The following is an 8,724-nucleotide window of genomic DNA, read 5'->3' as shown; positions in this document are numbered from 1 at the left end:
CAGGTGACCAGCCTGGGCCAAAACCTGCCCTTCTGAGCCCACAATAATTTTATGTTCTGCTGTAAGATGCAGGAGCCTGTGTTGCAAACACAGCAGGTGAGTTAGGCCCTGGTGTACTTCCATTTCAGGCTTCCTACCTTCCACAAACAAACAAGAACTGTTTCAAGCCCCTGTGAAATGAAACCACTTTCTAGCAGAGACTGCAGAGCTGTCCCAATGCACATTGCCAGTCAACACTTCAGTACAGGAATGGGAGGAAAAACTCTCAGTTGAGATTTGAACCCAGAAAAACATGGTTTTTTGAACTGCAATCTACCCGGGAACTTGCATTCCTAGACTCTCGATTTATGTAACGGGTAACCTATCTCAGGTTAAGGTCACCATACATCCAGGCTTCCCAAACGTGTTTTTCCACTCAAAAAAGTCGTCCAGGCAGATTTTGAAAATTTGCACTCCTCTTGGACATGGCAAACCAGTCACATCTATCAGACAGCAAATCTAACAGCTGACCAGTCCAGAAACCCCAGGCACAGTGTCAGCATGCATGCAGCTCATCCATGCAGTGGTTGCATGGCAGGATCAACACCTGCAGGAAGCCTCAGCGCTGATTTGCACAATCCTACGCAGCCTGTGAGCATATCATCAGCTCAGGGGTGCAGATCCATGAGCAGGAAAGCCCAGGCAGAAACAAGACAACCACAGTAAAAAGCACTTGTAGCATGTTAACACTGTAGAGATCATTGAAGGAAATGCCCTCATCTAATATCTTGATCTTATTTCACTGTGTTTTCCAGTCTATTGAGTTTAAGTGCTTTCAGTTCAGACGTCCATTCATGAGAGAAATCCCAGCTTTCAAAATGCACGTCTGTCTGACCATTGGGAAAGTCCTGAAACTCAGCTGCAGAGCTGTCCTCCATTAGTCAGACAAAAATTCAATAAACAGGAAATTTTCTCATTTAAAAAAGCACCTAAATCAAGGCAGACAAATAGAATTTTATTATGGTAGGGAAAATGTTAGTTTGCTTTCAGCAGTTACAAAAATTTTCCTGTTGCTTAGGATGAATTGCATGTACTAGGGCAGGTTTTATCTTCATTTAAAAGTGTGCTGGGACAACTGGGACAACATCACTGCACCTATGGATCAGAATTTGCTGTCACATAACTCTCAACCACAGTTGTCCTATGTCTGCCTAAAGGGTATTAATATCATGTAAAGGATACAAAGTACTGTGTTCTTTCTACAGATTGAACAGCCAGCTGCTACACATTTAGAAAGAAATCCGTGACAGTAATGACAAATTTACAGTAATATGTAAATCATGCACAAGTTAGCATAAAACATCAAGAAAGTTGAAAATAAACTCTTTGACTTGGTGGGGCACAGTGCAAAGCTCTGTTCCCAGGCATTGCCTCCCTCCTCCAGTCCTCAGCTGGGAAAAGACACCTACCAAAGCCAGACATATCCTGTCTGACAGGACGCTGCTCTCCACAGAAGCCAGCCCATGGATGTTTAAGTTTCCTTTTCATTTCCTGCCAATTTCTTGAGAAGAAAGCAAGAGTAAAGGCAGCTCTTGTTTCTACCTTGCACATTTTGTCTCAGAAGCTCGTGACTGGGAACACGTAAAATCACACAGCGGTTTCTCAGCAGCACTGTCAGGATTGAGTTTTGCTGCTCTCGAAAGTCCAGGTGAGAAGCAAAGTGAGGTCAGGCCACCTGGGCTGCAGCAGGAGCAAAATCAAAGGGAGGGATGGGGCTGTGCCTGCCATCCCGCTGCTCTGGGCAGCTCAGGGATGGGAAGAGAAGCAAAGCTTCCCAGTGCCAAGGAGAGCTGCTGGAAACACATTTCCAGCAACTGTTAATGATTATGATGACAACGATGATGATACCCCAACCAGCCCCTCCAGGGCAGCAGAGTGCAAGGCAGCTGGACTGCCCCAAGCAGCCCAGGGCTTGGCCACTGCTCATGCCCCAGTGGCAGAGGACATTTCCTCCCCACACACACCCTACTTGTACCCACTGCCATTAAACAAAACAGGAAATGTGGCTTGCTGTAAAGAAAGTTAAAAAAAAGTCTAACTAGCAAAAACAAAATCACATGCCAGACAGTGATCACCAAGCTGACACTGGAGTTTTGTTTGGAGCAGAAATGTGGCCTTCTTTCCAATATCCCTAGGTGACATTTCTCCCTGACCACTGATCACCCAGTCTGGCTGAGGGAGAGCCCAGGGTATCACCCATTCCCTGTACTCCACGTGCCTCCAGGCAAGCCACAAAAGTCCCAGCTGAAAATACCCAGCTTCCATTTAAAGTACTTGCAAACTTAACCACCGCCCGCCGTACACAAGTCTTCAATGACACCATGGTACACACATGCCCCCAAATAATTGGGGTCTAAAACCAGACCACAATTTATCCTCTGCAAGATGCTTAGTGCTGAGCTGCCTTCCCTGCCTGCCAGATATGGGCACTGTTAATGAACTGGGGTGCTGCATAATTGACCTCATGTGGTAAGCCAGAGAAACCCTCACCAAGTGATGAAAAGAAGTTTATGGTTTGGTTTAATAAATTCCTTAGCATAACAAAATTTAAAGTGAAGTTTAGGGTCATTAAACTTACTTCTTTTCATTCCCACAGACTTTTTCTGAATTACAAGAAAGTAGGTGTAGATCCCTATTTTTATATGTTTCCCTGTGTTGTCTCACACTGCACCACAACAGTTTATGCCTCTCCTGTTGAAGCTGGCAGGCTTGTATGCTGCTGATGCTCTGCTATTCCAAAATTAATGATGAGCTGTGAGGAAAGAAATTGTAATCAAGATTATACAAAACACCTGCTTTCACTAACAATGCTTCTTTCATTCAGTGCTCTCTAAGCTTAGCTTTCATCCACAAACAGACAAACATCTCTCCATCTAAACTCTGGAAAGCTATTACATCCTCCCCTGGAAAAAGCAGGTTGTTTCAGAGAGAGTTGCCCAAAACAGCTAAGCTATTTAGGGGTATTTTGCTACTAGATTCACTGTGGGCTTTCAAAAACCCCACTGTTCTTTGTGGTTTCTTCACCCTTGTTGTTGTTACCTATTACCTTCCCAAAAGCCAACCATTCTTCCATATCCAACCCCAAAACAGGCACAGACAATTATAACACAAGCCCCTTGGAAGGCTATTAGAAGCAAAAAGAAATAATAAGAAGAACTCAATATTGTTCCGATCAATTACAGCTTTTTAAAGCAGCAAATAAAATTATAACAGCATACCTTCATGTCGGAGCACTGAAGTTAGAAATAGCTCTACAGAAAACAAGCCCCTTCTTTGCACCCCACTGGCAAACAATCATTCCTTATGACCGTGTCTGTGTGAATGACTGAGAGGTTCCTCTGAGGTTTAATGATATAAAACAGCGAAGCAGTGGTAAGGAAACTATTTTTTCCCCTCCCTCACGAAAGTCCTGCTTACTCTGACTTTCTGGTCACAAAAAAAAAAAAAGAAAAAAAAGAAAAAAAAAGAAAGAAAAATACCCTAAACAACACCCCACAAGTTCATTACAGCTCCAGGCTGAGTACCCACAGGGCTATTTTTATTGCAGTGGATCACACAGCACTTATCTTTTGGCTCAGGTTAGCCAGAAGGAAAAGGGGATGTTATGACATGTGAGGGGAAGCAGCAGGGTGGAGGAGCACAGTGCCGTGAGTGTGGCTCCCTGGACTTTTTCTGCACGGTGGAATTTCCCAGGCAGGGTAAGCCCTGGCCAGGGACATTCCCTTGCCAAGGAGGCTGGCAGGAAACCCCAGGCTGGCGTAACACTGCCAAGAGAGGGTCTAGAAGACACTGATACAAGTTTCACAGCAAGATTAATGAAAAAGTGTGGCACAACAAACGGGTGAAGAGAAACCTTCAGGTACAACACGGCGGGGTTTCCTTCCTGCCAGGGTCAGGTTGTCCTCCTTGTCCGCCTTCTGCCTGGAGTGCTGCCTGTATGGCCACAAGCAGTCAAGCTGCATCTTGTAGCCCTTTTCTGTCTTGGCACTATGGGGTAACCTGGACAAGCAGGTGCCTGCATAGCAGTCACACAGGAAGCTAAAGAGATGCAACGTCCCGTAGGAAAAAAACTCAGCTCCAGCCTTTGGGCGGTGGCACAGGACAAACACCTCTCCTTGGTGACTGTCTGGATTTCAGTGGGACTTTGCCCTCAGAAAGGCTGGAGTAAGTTTCACAGGGCTGGTGTCAGTGTGAAAGCTCCATACAAGCAGGAGCCTGATTAAAATGGAGGGGGGGGGCAAGTGTAAAAAAAAAATAATAATAAAAAGGCTGTCTCTGTCACAGATCTATCAGATGTGAAATAGTCACCTGCTCCAGTAGATATGAATAACCTCCAGCTTGAAAGAAGTCTCCAGGATTTTCCTAAAAGGTGAGCAGATCCATCTGAATCATGCTCCCTTTTCTTCTCCTTTCATCAGTGGCACAGGCATACCAAACACGGTGAGCAAGGACAGGACACACAAATCTTTTCAGGGCAAATATCCCCCAGCTTCAGTGCCTTGTGTTACCCCTTCCCAAATGCACTTAATTCCTACAGTTCCCAGCAGCTGGTGCCAACAAGATACTAGCACTGGACCACTTCTGCCCTGCCCACTGTGTATCCAAGTGCCTCCTGCACTGGAACTTAGATGTTAAACAAGCAGAACACACACAGACTTTACCTACACCCTTGGCCTGCCTCAGTAAGCTGCAGGAGGGAGGTAGGAGAGAACATCCCCATCCCAAAGGTGATAATTTTGAAACCCTCCCCCTGCAGGCAGGAAATGCTGCGTGGGCTCCACCTTCCTGTTCACAGATGTATTATATCACTGGAACGTGTTCAACTGATAATCTTGATGAGGTCAATACTTTTCCTTGAAATAAGGATGCTTTGTTCTAGCTGGGGCTGGTATTTGCTCACTGGAGGCCCGTGGTGCCCTCAGTCTTGTCCAATATGTGGCAGGGCAGTGCCTCAGCCAGACTCAACATCGCAGGCAGTAGGAGCAGCACCTGGAGCACCACTCAGCTCATCCAGCTGCTACACCCCTTTCTCCCAGGTGTTGCTGCCTGTGGACCTATGGCAGCTCCGATGCTCTGGCTCCTAAAGCCATGGGGGACACTTGTTACCAGCGATATATGCCAGGAGGGTCAGCCCCCTCCTGAGCACCAGTCACCTGTGCAAACAGGCATTCCCAGCTGCAAAAAAAAAAAAAAAAGAAAATCCAAGAAAAAAAAAGAAGGGCAGAGTAACAATGCCATGGCTGATATGTGGCAGGGCAGGATGAAAAGTCATGACTTCAGTTAGAAATGAAAATAACTACTTGTAACAATGTTTGTTGCACAGCAAAACAGGGGCAACAGGACATCAGGAAGAAATGTGTTAACGTGGGGAACCTGCATTGCAAACAGCAGATATGAAATTTCTGGGATTGGAAGATACACATATGTTGAACACATATTACAACAATGCAAAATAATTATAATATCTGCTTGTTACTGGAGCTCCTGGTTTCTTTTAATTGGATTTTTAAGACAGGATCTTTTTTCTGTAAAAGAACTTTTTTTTTCTATTTTTACTTATCAAAGCGAAGGCAAAACTAAGACACAGCAGATGCAAATAATAACAATACAAATACATAGGGAAAAATATAAAGGTGGAGCAGAAAGATATGAAACCATTAGAAGGAAGAAGCAGCTAAAGACAGAAATAGCTGCCTTGCCAACAGCAAGTGACAATTCCCTGAGAGAAGCTGACTCAGACAGAGAAAGAGGGCAGGCAGGACTGGAAAGCGTGACTCACTTGGCACAGGGCAAACCAGAGGGCAGCAAGCAGTGGAAAGAACTGACTGCAGGATGGCAAGAGGGGAAAAACCCTGTGAATTTGTCATGGTTCTTTCACTGCAGGTATGTGTGCCATGCCTGTCACCTGCTGTACTCCCACGGGCATGTCCCACCTGGAAGCTCTTTTGTGAGATCCTTCAGAGTGGGCTGCCATGCCACAGCAGAGCATTAGTCCTTGTCATATAAATAGTCCCAATCATTGCAAACAACCTGCAGCAGAGATTTAGAATAAAAAAGGGGAGAGCCCCATACCAAATTGAACCAAAAAACAACAGGTGCATACAGAGGGCCCAAACATGAGGGCACAGGGTGAAAATCACTTGTCTATTTTCAGAGCTGTCCAGGGAAGGGAGACTAACAAGTGGAGGGGCAGGACAAAATGTTTTAACAGGTGGCTGACCCAGCTAACATTGACTGCCACATCATGGTCTTGCTGTCAGACCATACAGCCTGCTGAATTTTCTATGTTTCAGAAAGATCTGGCATCAGATGTACTATTCTATCCCAGTCGAGTTTACTCCTCTGGATGCTTTTGTGACTTAGAAAAAAAAAAACACCCTCACTTTTAAAAGAATCACCCTCTGAAGGACAGTCTTCATTCTAAGTTATCAACATCAATAGCAACTCTAGAATGGACTCCCAGTGAGAGAGCTTCATTCAGTGGTGTTTGTGACATCTGTTTTCAAAACACAGCTACCCAGGAGTTAGAAAACAAACCACCACCAGGACTATTATGTTGTGGCTTATGTTTTTCATTTGAGAGTCATCCCAGGCTCTTTTTCAGTGCCTCAAAGCCCTCTTCTGGCCACATTCATTGAGGATTCACTAATGCTTTAAGCCCACACCAGCTGACACAGTCGGGATGTGGGTGAGGGCACATTACACTTTCACTTATGTTTAGTGATGTGCTTACTCTGCACCTGGGCCTCACACAAAGTGACTTACACACACTTAATTCTCTAGCATTCTCCCACAAAATCCCTCTTTCCCTTTCCATGCAGAGAAGCTCCTGTACAATTCACTATGACAAGACTTACAGAGCAGACCAGCTTAAAACGCCCCAAAAGGCTATTGGATATGCCTTCAACAGGCTAGTAATGCCAACAGAGGAGGACACAGCAATTTTGACAGGATTTTAGAGTCACTGCCCAGATACGAGCTAGGTTCCCTTACATGAAAGTAAGGGTGACAAGCACTGTGGTGAATTCAGGAAAGACTCAAAAATCCAGACTCAGGGAGATACTAAAACATTTCCCTGATTTCAAATACATTGATCTTGCATTGTAAATAGGACAGCTAATGTTAGAAGTTACCTGATACCTTGCTAATTGGGGATGCAGGACTAAATCATGGGATGAATACAAGAAGACCCATTCCAACCAGATCAGAAACCATGTGGTTTTGGCTCTTTGCTGACCCTGGTGAGCCTCCTGTCCCTCTGTCCAGCAGAAAGAGGCTCAAGCCCCTTCCCTGCCAAGCACCTGTGCTGTCTCAGGTAAGTTACACACCCCCTCTGAGTCACCACAGCCACAGAAGAGCACATGACACATGATGAAAGCCTGCCTGTGCACTCCTCATTTTGGTTATAAATGCTTCGGGTTTGTTTTAAAAAGTTCCCCACTATGATATCTGTCACACCTACAAACATGCAGAAACCCAATACACATGGCTTCAAACCAACTGTAAGCAGAAAATTTGGAACTGTACCTAGCATATGATTACTATGACATTGCTGTCAGAAGGGAGGAGAGGAAGATGTGAGTGAGCAGCCTGGGTGGGAAAAACTTCCTTTTTTTACATATTTGGAGAAATACGTGTATGTATGTATATGTATTTCAGTGTACTATCTCAGAGGAGTGAGTTTGTCCCACACAATTGGTATTGCCTTTGGGAACCTCCACATGACCAAATTCCCAACCTTCTTCCTCTCTTCAATGCCACAGAGAAAGACCTTTACGTATTGTTTTTCCTTAAACCCATTCTTAAATCCTTTCTCTTCCTCTCTTTTTCCTATTCCCCACTCCCATTTCCCCTGTAAGGATGCCTGGGTCCTGACCTAACACCACACTGAAAAGCAGCTCATGTTTGCAGCATCTCTCTTCTATTTTTGGCCAAGAGAAGGCTGACATAGGCTGGACACGATTGCAGCACACTTCACTTTCAGTTTCCAGAGCAAAATGCTGGAATAGGGCACTTTACCTTCACCCTGTTACCTCATGGCTGTCAGGTGGCACTGGGAGAGCAGGGCATGACCTCAGCTCTTTGTTTTGGAGGAATGTAGGAGCAGCACCCTGGATCTGGGCCCTACCCTCCCCCTTCAGTGATCACCAACAAATGAGAGGGGGAACAGAAAAACAGAACAGACACTGTTCTGTGCACTCTATTCTAGTTTCCAGGAACTTGTAGTTCAGTGATTTCCCCCCACCAAACAGGCTGGTTTTGGCTACATATATTAGAAGTCAGCACAAAGGACAATGCACCCTGCTTACTACTTTCCCAGCTGTGAATTCTGGCTGCCACCTAACCCCAAGGTAAGCTGGTAGCCATCCCCCAACTCCTCCACCCTGGTCCTCCAGCCATCCCAGAGGCTCCCCAGTCTGTGCCATGCAGCCACTCTCTCCCATGATCTTGAAAACACAGCTCTTGGGCTCAGCTTCTATTATGTCAAGACCTTCTATTATATCAGGACGAGAATAGAAATGAAAAATCATTTATAGATCAACCAAATGACATCTAAAAGCATCGTGTGCCCAGTCCTCATCTTAAAACACAAATCCTCTGTTTCTTCATTTCTCCTTCCTGTCTATTCCAAGCCTGATGCACCAACAACAGGAAACATCAGTGTGCTTTGGTGCTAGGTCTCGT

This window comes from Manacus candei, unplaced genomic scaffold, assembly GCF_025592945.1.
Source record: "Manacus candei isolate 608988 ecotype Guabito, Panama unplaced genomic scaffold, ASM2559294v1 h1tg000014l, whole genome shotgun sequence".
In the NCBI taxonomy this organism is placed as follows: domain Eukaryota; kingdom Metazoa; phylum Chordata; class Aves; order Passeriformes; family Pipridae; genus Manacus; species Manacus candei.
Note: the sequence above shows the minus strand (reverse complement) of the source record.